This window comes from Siphateles boraxobius, unplaced genomic scaffold (genome assembly GCF_051911475.1).
Source record: "Siphateles boraxobius isolate OS27281-9 unplaced genomic scaffold, OSU_SipBor_1 41, whole genome shotgun sequence".
NCBI classification, from domain to species: domain Eukaryota; kingdom Metazoa; phylum Chordata; class Actinopteri; order Cypriniformes; family Leuciscidae; genus Siphateles; species Siphateles boraxobius.
The window spans coordinates 1,219,676-1,242,547 of NW_027509042.1; the positions used below are offsets into that span (position 1 = coordinate 1,219,676).

General features: G+C 38.1%; 1 protein-coding gene across 1 annotated transcript in view; it reads left to right on the plus strand.

Moving 5' to 3' along the window:
• Window positions 1-3,152: 3,152 nt before the first annotated feature.
• Window positions 3,153-22,872, plus strand: part of cdh22 (cadherin 22) — a 222,704-nt gene continuing 202,984 nt past the window's right edge. The window contains exon 1 of the mRNA XM_077197694.1: window positions 3,153-3,359. The gene's annotated coding sequence lies outside the window, so the exon portion shown is untranslated. The remainder of the gene's footprint in view (window positions 3,360-22,872) is intronic.

The following is a 22,872-nucleotide window of genomic DNA, read 5'->3' on the forward strand; positions in this document are numbered from 1 at the left end:
GATTGAGCCATTGTAGTCACTTGGACTATTTTAACGATGTCTTTAATAACTTTTCGGTGAACAAGTTTCAATCCCTTAGAAGCCTATGGAGGAGTGATCCAGCTCTCAGATTTAATCACAAATATCTTAATTCGTGTTTCCGAAGATGAACGAAGGTTTTACGGGGTTGAACAACATGAGGGAGAGTAATTACTGACAGAACTTTCATTTTTGGGTGAACTAGCCCTTTAATAATTTTGGTATGTAAAAAATTGAAACGGTAATGGTTTCTGTGGATTCGCTGGATCTCTGATGTGTCTGGTTGACTGAACCTCAGTTGTGCACCAGAATCTTTTATCGCCATCAGACCCAGATCACCACGATCACTTCATTTCCAGCAGTCCAGACCTGTCGCTTCATGTCACTGCTGACTCTGAGGACCACACGTCAATGAGGTACACCGTTTCTACAAGATATCCAGGGATTTTCCATATTTCTCTCTGCTTTTGTTCACTTTGAAAAGGCAAAGCTGCACTCTATTTTTATATATATATATATAATACAGCAAAATTGCACCAATGCTCACTGCAAAAAGCAATGTTATTTTAGTATTATTTGTAAACATTTATAGGTTTTATTCATATTTTGGATTAGCTTTTATTTTTATATTTTCAGTTTTCATTTTATGTTTAGTTTTTAGAAATTTTGATATGTTGTTTTTTAAATGTGTTTTTAACTATTTCTAAGTATAGTTTTAATTTATTTAAATTGGCAAGTTTAGTAATTCAACGGTGTAATTTTTGTATCGCTATTTAATGTAATTATTAATTTTTTATTTTAGCTTTATTGCAAATAGAAAAACACTCGAAAAAAGTACAGTTTAATACGTGAAACGTGACTTAAAAATGGATGAATTTGAAATTTTACTGAAATATATTTAGTTATATAGTTATATATATATATATATATTACTATATAACTAAATATATTTCAGTAAAATTTCAAATTCATCCATTTTTAAGTCATGTTTCACGTATATATATATATATATATATATATATATATATATATATATATATATATATATATATATTCAATTAGCTAGTAAATTGTCAGGAGCATCGCTGTTTTAGTGAGTCATTCCTCAACACTGTTACATACATGCACATTTTTCTGCTGGAGTAAATCCAAAGTACAAACAGAATTAGACAAGTCATTGCTAAAGCATTTGTTTGGCCTTTTACGATGTTCTGTTCATTGACCGCATGATGAACGTGTTTGTTTTCCTCTGGTCGGGTTTGAAAGATTACGGACTCCACGCCTAGAACATCCTGCAAACAAAAATATATACATGTAATATTTAGAAGCTATTTCTATAGTCAGCATTTCCCAAGACAAGATATTTAAGGCTTCAGAGAGAGGGAGGGATGAAATATGACAAGCAAATTCATGCGAGACAATGATGGATGAACCGCATCCGTGAGTCAAGGTATGTTATGGGTAAAACAGGGCTGTAACTTACTTGTAACGTTCAGAGATGGAGGATGTGAATGAGAGAGAGCGAGAAAGATGCTCTAGCACCACCAATCTGTGGTTAAAAGATTTTTACATTCGATGAGAATTAGATTCTTCAGAAACAGAGGGCATCCGGGGCTAGTTGTCACAACTGCTTTACAGTGCAAGTGAAAGTCAGGTGAAATCTGGAGGGTGTTGTTGGTTATTCTGGCTGTGACGCACAGACAGCATTTCAGCGTTCACTCAGTCCTTGTCTCTGCGGGTTCACCGCTAGGTGAGATATTGATCAAGACCCCCTCAGCTAGGTACTTAACCCCCGTCACACGGTAAATGATGCCACAATCTGCTGGTCTTGTTATGCCGTGTGTCTGGGGAAAAAGGAAATCTGCTGTGGCGTCAGTGATATCCTCCCCCATCCACTGTCTCTTATATACAACAGGACAAATAAAGTTCTTTATCACTGTTGCTTTGCAGTACTTTTGGTTCAACAAACTGCTTCTTGTAGCAGTTTATGGTGGTACAGGGTTTATGAAATGCAATAATAAAGTGCAATAGAACAGCAAATATAGGCTTTTTTCCTGCTGTCCACAATCCAGAGAACAGAGGCGGAGAACCATCAACTCAATCAGGTAAACAGCCGTTTGTTAGTGTAGTGTTTGTTATTCAGTATTGGTCATGTTGCATGGCCACCATGTTGAATTGCAAATCTAATATTTTGATCTTCTCCTGCAGCGAAGATCTGCAACAAATTTGGGTCAGATCATCTTCAGACCATCATGGCAAAAGGCTTTGGAAATCATTTTAATAGTCCAGACCATATACATTTTACGAATCCATTATTCCATGATGTAATTGCTAACCAGGAACCGGGTTTGTGTCTTTGCAATGCTTGTATTGACACAAAACTTTGTATGTTGATGATTGCTCATCAACATACAAAGTTTTGTGTCAATACAAGCATTGCAAAGACGCAAACCCGGTTGAATTGCAAACCCTGTATGTTGAATTCGGAACCGCATACTAGCATATTAGTCAACTCCTACTACTTTAAAAATAGTCTTCTATTGCAAAAGGAGTATGCTAGTATATGAGTACAATTCCCTAACAATAATCCAGTATCAATTTAGTGACATCACCACCTGATAAATGGAATCAGTCATAAATGTAATATGTCCATTTATGACCTTTAAATGCTTTTCCCAATTAAATGTACTTGCGCTGTCGCATTTGGCCCCACCGCTTAGTGCTATAATCATTTGTGTGTCATTAGACTAATGTTTTAATACCGCTGTTCGTCTGTTTTTAACATTTTTGTATGCATTTTGTTATTGTAACATCAGAACAAACGGCATAGTGTCCAGAATCATTAGAGCTTTATTGATTTTTCCCCCTGATTTACAGGAGCACTTACTGTACTTATGTACAAGAAGATGCAATATAAACATCTTGATAGCATCATAAACAGAGAAGAACATAAAAGAAGGTATATGTAATGAAAAATGAATGAGGTCCATGCACTTTATGCAAGAAAGGTAAATGAAACATTTCTACCATAACGCATGCACAGAGGCTGTACCAGAAGTGTGTGAACTCTCAGTGAGTCCTGCTCTTATTCAGTCAGTTCTGCTGATCACCGCACGAGGCTGCGCGCTGCTGTCAGACGCGCGCGTTGGAGACAGAAGAGACTCTCATCACGCGCGGCGGCGGAGAGGAGCGCGAGCATCGCATCGCATCGCATCGCGTCTGTCCCCAGCTCTCACACCGCGCCGCATTGAGGATCGTACCGTTATACAGGAGCAGCTCGAAATACCCGGAACACAGTGCGTAAAATCCACAGCCGAGGCTTCATTGTGACTGCTCTTCAGGTAAAGCTCCTCTCCATAAACTTATGCTTTTACAGAGACTTATAGCCACTGCATGTGTCCAACTCTCGGATTCTTATGCAGAACATCTACTGAGATCTATAATACGGCTGGAGATGTGTCTATAAGGCAGATCATGGCATATATAGAAGGGTTACACGCAACTTGTTGCCGGTAGTTTGTGTCTGAATCAATAAGCCGTTTTATTTTTAATGCGTCTTTTGTTTCCGGTATTATCGATATGTGTATTTGCCTGAATGAAAAGTTGAAAAGAGTTGACTATATATTCTTTAGACACCGACTGAGATGATCATCTATTGTTCATTATCAAAATCGAAATGATTGTTAATGGCAGTGATTTATTGGATTAGTTTGGCAGATCGTTCAAAATGTTGTCAGAACATGTTGTCTTATCAACTTGGCGGTAGGCTGTTATGCATAAATAGGCTACTGCAAATACAATATATGGTGAATACAGGTTGGAGACTTTTTTTGTACAAATTATGAGACTATGTTATGAACATTCTAGTTGATCATTTTTAGTAAAAGAAGAATATTGACATAATGATGCAGATGATTAAGCTTGTCCCATTTTTACCTGTATTCACTCTTTGTATCTGAAATGCATGAGTTTCTTTGTTACTTTTACATTGATCGATGCACATTTAAAAGGCGACATGCTTTTTCCACCACTGTAACTCATAATTTAATATCAGGTCAGTATTGATAATTGAGGTTGTAGAAATATCAACTGAACTTCTCTCTCTGTATGTGTGCTTGAGTGAACGGAGGCTTGGCTCCTTAGTGTGTTACTGGAGTGATCACATATTGATCAGAATCTAAATCTGCTCAATTAGACTGGAAATGATTGATTTTGGTGTGATTTATTGTTTTGGTAGATAATTTAGAGTGTTGTCAATAACATTTTGGGGCTACAGTTCACAACTTTGCAATATTAACCAGCATGTTGTGCATATTCTTCAATATGACATTTCTGTATTTCTTTGTACTGACAGTGCATATCTTATAGGCTTGTGTTTTTCAACACTGTAATGCGCTCTTGACATTTGTCATTAAAATAATGCCATTTAATAGTGATGGTCTCATATTCGACTGCTGTATATGGAAGTTGACTGTGTAGAGGATGAGAGAGCATCTCTGATATTTAGAAACTCCCCAGAATTACATTTTGGCTCTATGATTATGGTCAAAACAGTATTTTGATGTAGCATGCCCTTTGATTATCTGAATTACGTCATGCTTTGTTTGTTATGTAGATAATTGAGTGTTTAATGAATATCACAACGAGAACCCTCATTCTTTTTATTTTTAGTCAGTAACTAACTTTCCTTATTTCTGAATTGGATAATGCATGCATGCATGCAGATGATATGCTTTAATACATAGACTAATTAATGCATAGAATGGTTAATTATGTTAATTTTGCCACAGTGGCTCTTTAGTGATTCTCCACATCATAAGTGCATCATGCAGTCTTTATTCAGTAGATGTCTTAGTTTTAATTTGTGCAAAATAAATGATCTTTTTTCAATAAGTAAAGAAATGGCCCTATTAGGTACAGTCTATCTCTAGACCCATGATTGATTTTCTATGCGTTTCGATTGCTTCAAACCGCATTCTCTACTGCACGTTTACACGTTTGCTTTATCTTGTAGTTTCCAGTAAGAGCAAGGCATCTTTGACCGTGTGGTACTTATCCACATCGATACGTCGACATCTCTGAAGGTTTGTCTCCTGAGCGAGCACATGCCGCCATGTCTTCTACGTGTGTGTGGGAAAAACTCAAGTTTAGTTGTGGGTTGACAGAGTTTCGTCTCTCGTTCATGAACCAGTGGCTGTTTGCCCCTTGTTGTGCGTCGACATGATCTCAGTTTAATCCTCAAGCGCCTCGGCTCTGTTCTCACTGATTGTTGTCATTTACCCAGCTCCCCATCGGGCTCCTTCGAGCCCGCATTGGAACTCGATATCCAATCAGTGATTTAGATTATCCAATTAGGCGAGTAATGTATGTCCAGAGATGCCTTAAAGTGTTGCACCCTCGGATTATCCGCCACTAATGAAACCTGAGTTGCGTCAGTGCATTCCAGCTTGCATGTAATTATCACATAAATTTTTAATGCTGACATGCAATTATAAACAGAGTGATGTGGCAGTATTTTTGAGTGTCATTGCATTCCCATGCATTTGCTGAGTGCTATTGACAGTTATGTTGATATGCGATATAATGCGACTGCAGAAGCCTGTCAGTAGCCCCCCTGTCCGCATATTTTCCATACAAGCAAACATACATGCTGCAAACTCACATAAACTAATGTGTTATAGATTCGTCTTGATTTATGTCTCGTGAATGGCAGTGTCGCCTTCGGGTCCTCAGACTAAAGGCTCGGACACGCAGCCCTCTTTGATAGATCGTGTGGAAGAAGCGATGTGCCATGGACAACATTGATTACCTTTTACTGAGTCTGAGTATAAACCTTAGTGCAGCGGGACGGCGAGGGTGGGGGGACGTTGATGTATGTTGCCTGAGGGGCGGTAGAGATGACAGATATGGGTTACAAATGAGAGCGGTTTTATGACTCCTGGAAGGAGGACCATCAGGCCCGTTTAATTGATCTCGATCTGCAGTTTTGCACCTGCTTTAGGTGTCTCTCCCGCAGACCTTTGCTTAAATTATCTGCTGTGTTACGGTCCCACACCTGCTCCGAGATCCGGTTTATGCCAAAGGAACGCGACCCCCCATGTTTCCGGCCTCGCTGCCTTCCTGACTGTGTGGGCTTTTCACCCAGTTGCCCGTGAAACAACGACTGCTTTCTCACTGTTGTTGTAAAGCAGAGTGGGCGATATGAATGTGGTGAAGTTTCACAGCAGAGCAGAATAGTTTGCTTAACATTTAGCACTGATAAAAGCTTCATCTTATTGTAAAGTTAAACACATTAAAAACTTAATTGAATCTTTATATATCTGTAGCCTATTAGTCAACATGGCTTTTGCATCCAATGTTCAGCAAAACACACAGCATTTCTATTGTAGGGACTTTTTTGGCTACAACATTGAAAGGAGGGGGTCCGAAATTGTTTGAGAAATCTGGGATCTCTTTAAATAAGCAAAGTTTTATGATTCTGAAAAAATATACGAATTTATATCACATTGAGATTTTGTTTTGCTTTCAAATATTTTCAAAGAAACCTCAAGCAACACATTGAATTAAACATGAAACTAACTGACTTTCATATGTATTTACATACACAATTTCTGGCTGCATTTGCTCTTCTTAAAAATAAAAACCCAATAAATAGAAGTTCAATTGAAACATTACATTAATTTAGCACTTACAGTATTTAAGATCTTTTGCTTTTTCGTATTTCATATTTTTTTCCCCGCCTGAACAAGAGCAATGTCAGAGGTGTGTATTTTGTGTACTTCTTTGATTATTTCTGTAATGTGATGTAATTCAGAGTGAAACAAGATATTTTATGAGAAAACTATGTCTGGATTTTATTAAATACTTTGGTAATTTATTGGATTTGGATCATGAAAGTGTGAGTTCTATATTAGAATTTAGCGAGACCTTAATATTTTGCTAAAACAATGGCTGATTTTCTATTTGACCATTTATTAACATCATCTAATAACACATTGTGGCCATAGTGACATCAGCAGACATGGAAATAGCTTTAAATGCAGAGCAAGTTATGATGTTTTGCACACATATTAACACAGGAATGTTGATTTGAACAGAGAACTTGCTTTGTTTCAAACCTCACTTTTCATTCAGTTCATCCTCAGTCTTTTATCCACAAGGCTTTATACCTTTGAAATAAAAAGCGTATTATTAGAATGAACACGAGTTTGCCTCTGTTATTATTCTCTGGCTGCTACCTGTGCTTCACTTGTGAAGCATGCAAACAGCAGTGGAATACAATTAAAAGCTGTGTGTATTTTCAGGTGACAGTGATTACATGCAGGTCAAGTGGCTTTTTCAAGTGCGTTTTTTGGAGCACCACAACAATAATTCAATAATCATTGTCATTACTCTGTCAGGCTGTATTACTGTAATTCAAAACGGTACGCTTGAAAACGAGTCTTCATTTGAATATGGACCAAATAAAATGATTCTGGCATGCAACGAGCCCAAAAAGCATTGTGCATGCATAATTATTCATGTTCTGAAAGCACTGGGTAGAATCTTTTAAGACCTTTGTGAGACGTGCTGCTATTAGCTTGTAATGTAGGAAATGTTGAGCTTATGGCACTACTGGTCACTTCACACGTTTTCTCTGAGTGGATATCTATCTGATCGTGAAAAGACCAGGTGTAAATCCCTCTGAAATGCTTTCGAGACGGATTTAACTCCGATCACTTCATGCGGTGGTTTGATGGTTTGACAGATATTCGCCACAGATATTCACCACAGATATGACAGATATTCGCCACAGATATGACAGATATTCGCCACAGATATGACAGATATTCACCACAGATATGACAGATATTCACCACAGATATGACAGATATTCACCACAGATATGACAGATATTCGGCACAGATATAACAGATATTCGGCACAGATATGACAGATATTCGGCACAGATATAACAGATATTCGGCAAAGATATGACAGATATTCGCCACAGATATGACAGATATTCACCACAGATATGACAGATATTCGCCACAGATATGACAGATATTCGCCACAGATATGACAGATATTCACCACAGATATGACAGATATTCGCCACAGAAATGACAGATATTCGCCACAGATATGACAGATATTGCCCAACAGAAATGACAGATATTCACTACAGATATGACAGATATTCGCCACAGATATGACAGATATTCTCCACAGATATGACAGATATTCGCCACAGATATGACAGATATTCACCACAGATATGACAGATATTCACCACAGATATGACAGATATTCGCCACAGAAATGACAGATATTCGCCACCGAAATGACAGATATTCACCACAGATATGACAGATATTCACCACAGATATGACAGATATTTGCCACAGATATGACAGATATTCGCCACAGATATGACAGATATTCACCACAGATATGACAGATATTCACCACAGATATGACAGATATTCGCCACAGTTATGACAGATATTCGCCACAGAAATGACAGATATTCGCCACAGATATGACAGATATTCGCCACAGATATGACAGATATTCGCCACAGATATGACAGATATTCTCCACAGATATGACAGATATTCGCCACAGATATGACAGATATTCACCACAGATATGACAGATATTCGCCACAGTTATGACAGATATTCGCCACAGAAATGACAGATATTCGCCACAGATATGACAGATATTCGCCACAGAAATGACAGATATTCGCCACCGAAATGACAGATATTCGCCACAGATATGACAGATATTCGCCACAGAAATGACAGATATTCGCCACAGAAATGACAGATATTCGCCACCGAAATGACAGATATTCGCCACAGATATGACAGATATTCGCCACAGAAATGACAGATATTCGCCACAGATATGACAGATATTCGCCACAGATATGACAGATATTCGCCACAGAAATGACAGATATTCGCCACAGATATGACAGATATTCACCACAGATATGACAGATATTCACCACAGATATGACAGATATTCACTACAGATATGACAGATATTCGCCACAGATATGACAGATATTCGCCACAGAAATGACAGATATTCGCCACAGATATGACAGATATTCGCCACAGATATGACAGATATTCGCCACAGAAATGACAGATATTCGCCACAGATATGACAGATATTCGCCACAGATATGACAGATATTCACCACAGATATGACAGATATTCACTACAGATATGACAGATATTCGCCACAGATATGACAGATATTCGCCACAGAAGATATGACAGATATTCCCCACAGATATGACCGATATTCACCACAGATATGACAGATATTCACCAAAGATATGACAGATATTCACCACAGATATGACAGATATTCGCCACAGATATGACAGATATTCACCACAGATATGACAGATATTCGCCACAGAAATGACAGAAATTCGCCACAGATATGACAGATATTCACCACAGATATGACAGATATTCGCCACAGATATGACAGATATTCGCCACAGAAAAATCAGATATTCGCCACAGAAAAATCAGATATTCGCCACAGAAATGACAGATATTCACCACAGATATGACAGATTTTCGCCACAGAAATGACAGATATTCGCCACAGAAATGACAGATATTCGCCACAGATATGACAGATATTCTCCACAGATATGACAGATATTCGCCACAGATATGACAGATTCGCCACAGATATGACAGATATTCACTACAGATATGACAGATATTCGCCACAGATATGACAGATATTCGCCACAGAAATGACAGATATTCACCGCAGATATGACAGATATTCGCCACAGATATGACAGATATTCGCCACAGAAATGACAGATATTCGCCACAGATATGACAGATATTCTCCACAGATATGACAGATATTCGCCACAGATATGACAGATTCGCCACAGAAATTACAGATATTCACCACAGATATGACAGATATTCGCCACAGATATGACAGATATTCGCCACAGAAATGACAGATATTCGCCACAAATATGACAAATATTCGCCACAGATATGACAGATATTCAACACAGAAATGACAGATATTCGCCACAGATATTACAGATATTTGCCACAGATATGACAGATATTCGCCACAGAAATGACAGATATTCGCCACAAATATGACAGATATTCGCCACAGATATGACAGATATTCAACACAGAAATGACAGATATTCGCCACAGATATTACAGATATTTGCCACAGATATGACATATATTCCCCACAGAAGATATGACAGATATTCACCACAGATACCGATATTCGCCACAGAAATGACAGATATTCACCACAGATATGACAGATATTCGCCACAGATATGACAGATATTCACCACAGATATGACAGATATTCACCACAGAAATGACAGATATTCACCACAGATATGACAGATATTCACCACAGATATGACAGATATTCACCACAGATATGACAGATATTCGCCACAGATATGACAGATATTCGCCACAGAAATGACAGATATTCACCGCAGATATGACAGATATTCGCCACAGAAATGACAGATATTCGCCACAGATATGACAGATATTCGCCACAGATATGACAGATATTCGCCACAGATATGACAGATATTCGCCACAGATATGACAGATATTCACCACAGATATGACAGATATTCGCCACAGAAATGACAGATATTCGCCACCGAAATGACAGATATTCACCACAGAAATGACAGATATTCACCACAGATATGACAGATATTCACCACAGATATGACAGATATTCACCACAGATATGACAGATATTCGCCACAGATATGACAGATATTCGCCACAGAAATGACAGATATTCACCGCAGATATGACAGATATTCGCCACAGAAATGACAGATATTCGCCACAGATATGACAGATATTCGCCACAGATATGACAGATATTCGCCACAGATATGACAGATATTCGCCACAGAAATTACAGATATTCACCACAGATATGACAGATATTCGCCACAGATATGACAGATATTCGCCACAGAAATTACAGATATTCGCCACAAATATGACAGATATTCGCCACAGATATGACAGATATTCAACACAGAAATGACAGATATTCGCCACAGATATGACAGATATTTGCCACAGATATGACAGATATTCGCCACAGAAGATATGACAGATATTCACCACAGATACAGATATTCGCCACAGAAATGACAGATATTCACCACAGATATGACAGATATTCGCCACAGATATGGCCCGTTGCAGATGAGTTGCTGAGTGTCTCTTCAGCAAGCCGACACACTGTTGCAAATGAAACTGAAAGTTTGGCCTCGTATTTATCGCGCAGTTTGGCGATAAAAAAATGCAGACGTGATCTCTGTTAAATTGCATATAGTGCGGGAATTGAAGATTTGATTGATATTTTTTTTGCAGAGACACATTTATGTTGTCGTGTATCAGATCTGATCTATCCGATCAATAAAAACGCATGTGACCAGGTGTAAAAATGCAAAACCATTTAGACTCATTCATAAATGTTATTGTGCTTCCTATATTTTGTAGACAGTTGCAAATGAGTTAGTCAGTTGGTTAGTCAGTCAGTGACTCTCTGTACAGACTGTTATTCACAAATGTATTAATCTGTGTTTTCATTCCATTTGTTGCTATTAGGCTACAGCGGGGCTAAAGGGACACCGGCGTAAAATGGCTTTATTCTCTTTTAAACCACTAGATGACACAAAAATGCAGTTCAGCACTTTTTTTAACAACGGCTTTTGATGATGAACTTGGAAATGTATGAAGCTAGCGAATGAGAATCAATAAAATCCCTGTTTTAAGACAAAGGTCTTGTTAATGATTTTCAGTTTTTTTTCAAGGTAATTTAAGGAACAGGTTTCAATAACGGAAGAATAGGTAAAAATATGGTATTTGGGGGAAAAAGTCCCCCTTCTGTCGAGGCGAAAGGCACAATAATTAACATGATAATAAACTGATGGATGACTTTTCTATTTGTTGTTGTCTATTTATTGTATGCATATATGAAGTTAGGTGTCCACCATATTTATAATGAATCCATCATATTGAAATATATTATATTATTTAAATCATAGGCAATAAAATATTATATTTACATGTTACTACTGTAAAGCTTTACCAAAAATCGTACCAACTTTGCTAAAATGCTAGTTGTGAACAAGTATTTACTTAGACATTTAAAAAAACATAATTTTAGCTATGTATTTGTATAAATAATGTGTGCATTTTGACCCGTGTGTCTGTTGGGTAAAAGGCCAACCTTGCCACCACAAATGTTTATAAGATAAAAATAAACAACACTTTTATGACTTATTTTCACACAAAATCTGTTGCTCCATCAATGTTCAATAAAAACATAAATATTTTTTCTCCAATCATACACTATGAGAGCAGTGAAAAGCACATTTTTCTTAGGATGTGCCTTTAGCCTCATTGCACCCTATAATTTTTTTATGAAAAATGTTGCATTTGACATAAAAAAGACAAAACAGCAGCATTTTCCTGACTTTTGGATCCCACTGTACATGATCGATCATCATAAAGAGACATGAAAGTGAAATCTGTCGGTTTTGACTGGAATGAAAATAATCTAATGTGAAATCGACTCCCTCTTCACAGTTTCAGAGTGTAGTTCTCTTTTTTCCCGTCGATATTGGTCATCCAGTCGGATGTTACCATGGTAATTTAGCTTGGCTGGATGAGTTGGCATTTGTCTGAGGAGACGGCAGTAAATACATGTTAGAATGTCTCACACGGGCTTCTTTATGAGTTGCATGGATGTGTTTTTCTGGAGAAAGAAAGCCGCTCTGCTTTGTTGCTCTGTCAATGGTCCACACGTCGCCTGCAGTACTTCCTGGCAAATGCACAAACAAAATATATATAAATAAGTATATTAACCATAATTAATTTTCATGGCATTCAGTGGAAAGCTGTAGATTTTCAATAGTAATTTACCAGCACTAAACAGGCCATCTGCGATTGCTTTAGAGTTACCCGAGGATGGTTGTGTTGCTCAAAGGTTGCTCTATAGGAGACTTAATGTCTCTTTAATATGTCCCTTAATAGAAATGAGTTCTGAGTTTAAGCATGTTTCTCTGTTGAAGAAGAAATAAAAATAGATGGAGATGTAGTAAGAGGATGGTGGATAGCTCAGATCATTTGGTCTCGGGAGAATTTGTTGAGTTCATATTGAGACTTTGGTATCTTGGCAAATCTGAGAAACAGTTTTAGATGTTTTCTGAAATTCTAGAGGAGATGCATGTGAGATCTTTATTACAGAAGAAACATGAGACTTCAGGAAAACCCTCCATTTGCTCTTCATCTAATCTCAGCGCTGTCTAAGAAATATGTCATGTCAAATTTATTTGTGTTTGTTAGTGCTTTCAAACTAATTTGTTAGTAGTTTTCACAATGCACAATGATTTCAAAGCAGCTTTATTGATAATGTTTATACTATATTAATATATTCATGCCATTCGTCACATTTAGCAGACTAGAGCTGGACGATAATAATATATAATATATGTAATTATTCGTGAAATTTTCAAGCAATATAGTGAAAATGGTTTCAAAGTAAATCCAAAATTATTTTCAGTGGATATCCAGTGCTTTATTTAAAGAGCTGGGTGATAATATAATATACATTTTAATACAAGAAAGCAGTTGATATTTGCTATACTGTATAGTATATATACACATGTCGCTGTATGTATGTGGATAATGAATCATATATATGAGATATGAAAGAGATCTACTTTGAGAAGAAGTTAACATGAAATCAAAAACATCATATTATAAAAGTAAAATGGTTTGTAGAAGTCATTTTATATTGACTTTGCTTTTGGAATTGAACCTTTCAGGTCTTTTTTTCTCTCTCAGTTTCATTTCTTCCCCTTTTAAAAAACTTTCACTCACCATCCGGTCTTAAATTTTAAAATGCTGCAGAATTATGCAGGTTTCCATCCCTCTGTGTTACTTCAGGTCTGGAGCGGGTCATGTGTAGCTACAGGCTTTTCTCTGAAAACCCATCTACATTCATGCCGCATGCACTCTAAAAAATGCAGGGTGGTTTCAACCCAAATTTGGGTCAAATATGGACAAACCCAATCGCGTGTTAAAAATTCAAAAATTCAAAAATTTAACCCAACGGCTTGGTTTGTCCATATTTGACCCAAATTTGGGTTGAAACAACCCAGCTTTTCTCAGAGCGTGTGTTCGGACTCAGCGTTCTCTGTCTAGTCACGTTCCTAGGCCTCTAGACTGGGAAACCGGATGGTCAGTGACTCTCCCAAATACTCAAGAATCATCCTGAACTGCGACCCACGCAGATGCTCAGAGGTAAAACCCTCCGAACTGCATCGTCCCATCAGAATATGCCCTCAATACCAAACATCTCCCTGAAAATGATTAATCTTGTTGAGTTATTGCCTGTTGTTCACCTCTATCTTTCGAGAGCGCGGCTGTATTTCTGGAGCCATTCATATTTGATTATGGCTGTTGCGGACGGCCTTGGCACATTTTGAGGAATTCCAATCTCTGCGAATGCGTGTTGACTTTGTGAGCGACTGGCTGTTTGGTCAAGCCGGAGACCCTACATCACGAGTCCTGCCATCTCAGGCTAGCTTTGATCAGGTCGTATATACGGCCCTCCATCGACCCCAGGACGAGGACTTCAGTCTTTATTCGGCTCCGGTGATGGTGTGTGAAATAATGACCGTATTACTCATGATATGAGTCAGCCTTTCAAATTCAATCTCATTTTTTTTTTGCTCCCAAAAAATAGACGGTCTGTATAGAAAATAGAAAAAAATTACATTTTATACTTACATTATAACATAGACACATTGCTAAAAATTGTGTGGAAGTTGTTGCTTTGAAGTTTTTCCATTGCAAAAAAACAAACAAAAACAAAACTGTGGTAACTTGGTAATTGGTAGATAAATACAAATTATGAAGATCTAATATTATTTTTTTGTTGTAGTTTTGAAGTCTAATTACTTTCCTATTTATTATCTTAATGTTTTTTTTATTCTCTATTATGAAACCAATTAGGAAAGTACATTTTTAACTGGATCATATTTTGCCCCCACATTGTTTATATTTTCCATAAGATTATTATGATATAATATAACATAACATAACATGATATAATATAATTTATAGAAAAGTATCCAGAAATAACCCAGACATTATCATCATTATAATGCAAAAAACTAAAATAAATAAATAATAATAAATAAATAAATAATGCAACAAACATAATAAAGTAATAAATAAATAATATTTCCTGGACACAGAGTTTGTCTTTTTGCATTTGTATGTAAAGACTTATTGTGGACATTATTCCAACGTTTGTCTTTGTGATCTTTCATGCATTAATTCCTAATGGAAAAAATCAGCCCTGTAATATTTTCTTCCTTATTAAATATACATTTTCTGTTTAAATGTGACATTACAGAAGTAGAGTTGTGATTTCCATTGTATGTTTATTTAGCATGTTGTTTTGATCAGTCACTCCATGACATTCGAAACTTCATCCGTACGATTTTACTGCAGCAAAAAAGTATTTTGTGACATTATTGCAGATGCATTGAGATTTCTAATGCCGTCTTGAGGACGGCAGTGTTGCAGTTTATCTCTGACAGTGTGTGTCTGTGTGTGTGTGTGTGTGTGTGTGTGTGTGTGTGTGTGTGTGTGTGTGTGTGTGTGTGATAGACTGATGCAAAATGATGGTGGCATGAAAGAAAGAAAGAGAAAAGAGAGCTTGCCTGCTGTCAGGCTGCACGACTCTGATGGTCCACAGCTCAGGTGTGTGTGTGTGTGTGTGTGTGTGTGTGTGTGTGTGTGTGTGTGTGTGTGTGTGTGTGTGTGTGTGTGTGTGTGTGTGTGTGTGTGTGTGTGTGTGTGTGTGTGTGTGTGAGTGAAACGGGAAGTTAAAAGCTCGACTAAATCACACAAACTGCTCTGCAGAGGGAGATAATACTGCTGGTGGGAAGGAAGATCTCTTTGATATGTCGATTGTTTCTCCTAGACATTAATTTGATCAAACGGAAAGCACATGGAGATTTCTCCTTCTCCTGTCTGTATTAATGATGCTCACAAGTTCAGAAACAGCCATTTTGGTTTTGGCTGAAATTGTTTGGAGGGCTGAAATCATCAAAAATAAACAGCCAAAATAAAAGTTGAAAGAAATATATTACTATTATGTAATAAAATTTACTTCTCAAAATTTACTAGGGCAGTCGTGGCCTAATGGTAACAGAGTTGGACTGGTGATCCAAAGGTTGCTGGTTCGATTCCTTGAGCAAGGCACCTAACCCCCAATCGCTCCCACTCAAGGCTGCCCGCTGCTCTGGGTGTGTGTATCCACGTTTGCAGTGTGTGTGTTCACTACTCACTACTCTGCTCCTAATGTGTGTGCACTTACTTGGATCGGTTAAATGCAGAGTTCAAATTACAAGTATGGGTTACCATACTTGGCCATCACGTTTCACTTTCACTTTCTCAAACAACAACAACAACAGCAATAATAAACTATTATTATTATTATTATTTAATCATTATTAAAGCAAAATAATTTAATCAAGATATTTTTACGTTCATGTTCAGTTGGTCTGCATCTAATCAAAAATAAAAATACAATCTTTTGATGAATGTTTTAACATTTGTAATAGATTTTTAAATTGTTAAAGTTTTCTGAATTAATTTCAAAAGACAATTTTTGATTATAAATTAATTAATTTATATTCAGATTTTCAGAATTTTCATTTCGGTGTACACTATTCTGTATGATCTTATATCACATTTAATCCGCATCACATCAGCCTCTCTAGTAATAATAATAATCATAATTCATTAAATTTATATAGTGCTTTTCTGGGTACTCAAAGCGCTTTACATAGAAGTGGGAATCTCCTCACCACCACCAATGTGCAGCTCCACCTGGATGATGTGATGCAGGGCTGGACTGGGACTAAAAATCGGCCCTGGCATTTTGGCCCAGACTGGCCCACTACATATAATCATAAACACAACCGATCTTTTCACGCCCCTGAATATGTATACTAACTCCTATTAAAACCACTAATGCCATGTAACGAGTGAGAAGGAATGAGTAAGAGTTAATAGATGAAATAACTAATTGTAAAATACAATCGAACTACTCCACAATGATGAATCCTAAAACAAGCTAAGCTGCATTGGCATAGCAATACCAGTGTTTGACACAGGATTTTTGGTAAATCTGTGATGGGTGGACCTCTGTCCCTTTAGGGGGGTTCGGGGGAGCCCCCCCATAAGAAAAATGTGTGCTTTTAAATGTTAAATTCATCAATCTGGTGCACTTTGAGAGTTAAAAATTAGGAGCTCCAACCCATAATCAGTGTGCAAATTGAACAAAGAAAAACCCAAAACTCTTTTAGCTGTGATATAGTGTCTGTCTGCATTACACTACTACATAATAATAGTTATAATATTAATTCCATGACAGTAATAGCCATATATTGTAAAACAAATGCACAGAAAAATAAAAGCAACTTTCATAATTAGTTTTGTACTAATTTCTATGCTTGAAAGAGATAAACACATGATCTTTTATTTTGGTGGAAAACATTGTTTACAAACGCGTCTCATTACAATTCTAGTAAAATGCGTAATCGTCAACTATGCAGATGTGTAAATAATGCGTAACCACAGTTCTCTACACTCACTCATTCTCTCCTGATCCTCCTCAATATCCTCATCAGACACTTGAAGGGCCCGTTTCTTTTTTTTACGCTATTTCTCTGCACATTCCTTGTGTTTCTTCTCCATCTCTGACTATTTTGACAGATACACACTGACACTGCACGATCGCTCAGAGCCCAAAGGGGGAGGAGTTTAAAGATGTGATTGGACCAGCCCAGTGTCAATCAAGAAAAGAACCAATCGGCCGCTGATCTACATGTTTCATGGGCCGGTCTGTGAAAAAAAAAAAAAAAAAAAAAATTACACTGACTTTTTTTGTTCAATGCATTACACCGGCACAAAGATACCAGCGCCGCCAATTAAGCAAAACTAAAGGAATGGGCCGCCGATGTAAGAGTATTATGGGCTGTACAGACAAAAACAGGCTGTTTTTGGTTAGACCCCTACTCTTTTTCGAAGGACATCCTGGGATTTTTAATGACCACAGAGAGTCAGGACCTCGGTTTAACATCTCATCCGAAGGACGGTGCTCTTTGACAGTGTAGTGTCCCCGTCCCTCTACTGGGGCGTTAGGACCCACACACACACACACACACACACAGGGTGAGCGCCCCTTGCTGGCCTCACTAACACCTCTTCCAGCAGAAACCTGGTTTTCCCAGGAGTCTCCCATCCAGACACTGCCCAGACTCAACCCTGCTGCGCTTCAGTGGGCACCAGTCTTGAGCTACAGGGTGATACGACTGCTGGCCATAGTATCTACTGGTATTGGGAAACTCATATCGGTGGTCCACTAAACTAAGGACTCTATTAAGACTTGCGAGCTATGAAACAGCAATATGATTTTCCTCAGGGAGCTGAGCTGAGGTCGGTTAGTCTCTCGTCTCACAGTTAATATGATAAGACACGAGAGCCATGATTCTAGATCAGCACATTCTAGCCTGAAAATCAGTAACAGTATACACTCATATAGAAACACAGTCTCAGATTGATAATGCACAGTTTGTTTTCTTTTTGCTAGAGTGTCTACTCTTTTGTTAAAATGTAAATTAGTGACAACACAAAAGCTGTATAGATGGAATTATGTCCATGTATGGAGCGGTTTATGAGTGCATGCATCACAAAAGCACATGCAGATGAATGTTTCAGCCTGTTATTATGTGCTTTGCATTGTATCAGATTATGTCACATGCATAAATAAGTCGCTGACAATAACATGAATATAATGTTTTTTTTTTAAAGAAAGGATAGCATTCATTATAGTGTGGGAGATGCTCGATGGGGTTTAAGTATGAATGCTTACTTAAGAACATCTGTAGATATGGCTGCTGTTTCAGCATGTATGCCTTGACAGTTGAACATCCAGATTTTAATCATCTCTGGATTTGTGTCTCGCTGTGTCCTGAAGTGTATGTGCTCTGAATTTCTTTCTTGCCATATACTGTAGGACTGTGTTTAGTTTTGTGTGCGTATCTGTCTATGTAGGGCTACATTCACACTCTATAACAGACGTGGCTCGTTCTGTTTCTATGCTCGAAATTAATTTTTTTGGTTTCTGCACCAAAGCCAAAAAAAGTTTTTAAAAAATAAATATATATATATATATGTAAATACATATATGTGGCGAACAGGACGAGGCCGAGGGACGTGAGTTTTGATGAAATCTGAGAGCTGGATCACTCCTCCATAGGCTTCTGAGGGATTGAAACTTGCCGGCCTCGAAAAGTTATTAAAGACATCGTTAAAATAGTCCAAGTGACTACAGTGGCTCAATCTTAAGTTTATCAAGCGACGAGAATACTTTTTGTGCGCAAAACAAACATAAATAACGACTTTATTTCAACTATTCAATTCCTTCTCTTTGGGCCTCGAGTCAGTTCACTAGTGTAATTGCGTCGAGCTACGTCACACGTACAACATCAGAAGCGTACGCTGTTAAACTAGTAACCTGACTCGAGGCCCAGAGAGAAGGAAATGAATAGTTGAAATAAAGTCATTATTTTTGTTTTTTTTTGCGCGCAAAAAGTATTCTCGGTCTCGCATCTCTCACGGAGGAGCGGAAGCATAAAGGAGGAGCGACGACGTTGATGATCGAGAGAGGAACAGGCCTGTGTTTTGTTTGTGTTTGATTTTTATTTTAAATAAAGTATTTTGGTTAATCTTGGCCGGTTCCCGCCTCCTTCTTCCCTGAACATTGCTACACTGGTGCCGAAACCCGGGAAGAGGGAGGAACGCGCTTTCAGAGAGTCCTCGCCGCTGTGGGGAATCCGCGGTGCCATCGAGCCTGGTGCGCGAGTCGTCGCCGCCGGTCGCCGTGGGCTGGAGCCTGCTGCCATCCGCCGGGGTAGGGGAGGAGCAGGAAGCGGGGGAGGAGCGGCCATGGGCATAGATATCTATAATAAAGGCTTGATGTCTCGTCGGCGCTGCTGGCCAATGGAGGTCGACGTCCGCACCTGGCGGCCATCTTGTCACAGGCAGCTCGCTCACTCGTAACATTGTGTTTTAATGGTGCATGCACTTTTTAAATAACCATAACTTGCTCAATTTTCTACCGATTTTCAAACGGTTTGATTTGTTATAAACGTCAGAGATGTAGTTATCACACTCATGAATCATAAGTTTATAAAATAAATAATCATCCAGAATTATAGCCACGTTAATAACGTTTGTAAGAAACCAAACCGTTTTCCGTCAAGATTTCAACGAGATAAGAGTATTTGTGTTCGTGCTGATCACTCATCTTACATCAGGTGCCACAGAGCCCCTCAGAAAGCTTGCCTGTGACAAGATGGCCGACGGTGATGACGATAGAGACTCCACCGTAAGACATCTAGCCTTTATTAGTGAGTTGCCGGGGGGACGTCGAGCTCGTTGCCGGCCGCCTGGGAGTTGGAGGGGTGGCTGCACGCTGGTATTTTCAAAATATAAGTACAATGTAAAAACATGTATGTACACAATAAGTCCATTCTATCAAATTATTAATTTCAATGTTAGTACATAATAGTTAGTTAAAGCCACTTTACCACAAATGTTCTTTGGAGTTGGACTAAAAAACCCTTGGTAACCTTAATGAATGTTTTTTTCCCCCAAGATTGTGTGGTGTGAGCTTGTGTTTCTCAGTGTTTGCTGTACATTTGCATGCCTGTGAGCCGTATAAACTCCTCTTTCAATGTAAAGAAGTGATGATATGACCACCGCACATCTGTTTAATATCACACTGTTATAAGCGCACACGTTTAATCTGAGGAAACAGTGGGATTTGATGCAATGATGCATATCTTGGAGAGATTAGGGGTGGTGCCGGGACGGGCCGGGCCGCATGCGTTTCCCTGTTGTTTTACTGCTGTAATGGGCTTTGTAAGTTAATACCCGAGATACACGACAATTCATCTGAGCCGGTCTCGGACTGCCCCACTTCTCCTTCATTAAAAACCAAGGATGGGAGATTTCCCACAGACTGACAATCATCACGATGGCTCAGCTCTTACTCTGAGCCGAAGCACTGATGTGATGGGAGTTTTTGTTGTGTGCTGCATGTTGAATATGAGCGATCATTCTTGACGCGGTTACTGGCATTGTCTTGGCATCGTTTGTGCAGTTTTGAGATGGTCAGACGGTCCTCATTTGACACAGAGGACTTCAGCAACAGAAGCGCATCGGAACAGTGCCTTTTCACGCTCTATTTTCAGCCAGATGTGAGTCCACTGCGTCCAAAGCCGTGACCTTTCTGTTGGTCATGGGTGAATAGTCTGGAGGGAAATGGAGCGCTGGTCATTTCTGCTTAATGAACGTGTCCGGGGCTGGACGTGTAATGTGAATTGCCTGTGGTGGATCTGGTCTAAGCTCTGTGCAGGCTAATACACACATCGTGACAGTGCATTCTCAGATATTGTTAACAGCAGTGTGTTTTAATTATGCCTGAGGCATGCATTTTAGTTATCACAACTAATTTACATGCTTTCCCCTTTCTTTCTATGTTTCATGGTAATTTCATGTCTTTGTAATTTACCTTGGTTGCTGAAGTGTATATTTGACGATTTGCACAGTTTTTTTTTGTTTTATAAAAAAAAAAAAAATAGATAGATTAGCATTATTGTAGACAATTTAATTACATGTATTAAATTTACATTTACATGGTGCTCCAAGCAACTGCAAAGAATACCATGGTATTACTGTGCTATTTTTTCATTAAAGCAGAATTTTTGGATCATATTTCACCCACACATTATTATTTATTAAGAGATTTATTTTATTTAAAATTTAATTTAATTTATTTCCTATAATTATTTGACTGTAATTCCCCCCCCCCCCCATGACAATTAAGCACATTTCCCCCCAGAAGTTCCCCCTATTTTATTTTTTTACTTAAATTATTATTTGATTAGCTTATATGTGCATTTAGATAACAAATATGAAAATAATGATGGACAAGGGTGCTTGTCATGAAAATAAAATAGGCGTAATCTCTAAATTGTATCTAAATTGTAAATATCTGTTTATTATTTGCTTTCTCTCCTCTTTTTTTCTCTTTGTGAGGAGAAATCTAACCTTACATGTTCTTGATAGTTTCACCTAGTAATACCATGGTGCTATTTTATTGTTTACCACATTTATATAAGCTTCATAGAGAAAAACTTACAGCTGAAGTGAAAAACGAAACATCCAAACATTTGTTAAAGTCATTTTCCAGTCACCTCTAAAATACATCAGATAAAGACTGAGAAGAACCCTTCATCCGCGATCTGAACCCCATCGCACATATAGATGGATTTCTGATTTAATTTTTCCCTTGGTTACTGCAATCAACCTTAACTATTTCTACTCGAAATGAAAATGACTTTTGAGAGAGACACATATGAGCCTCCAGTAATTGGTTTAGGCCGCTATTTTACAAGGCGCAGATTTAAATGACATGATTCCCTGCGTGATGATAAGAGCTGTGGGTTTAATTATGGCTTTATCTGGCAAGGTACAGTGTCACGTCATCTCCTAGGTTTGTTTACCGCTGGTGATTTACTACTAAATACGCCTGTTACGTGCTGATAAACCACTCATTACACACAAGGTCTCCAATACGGATAAACGATAACAACACCTGGAGTGGAAAGGCGGCGCTGTTCAATCGGGATCCGT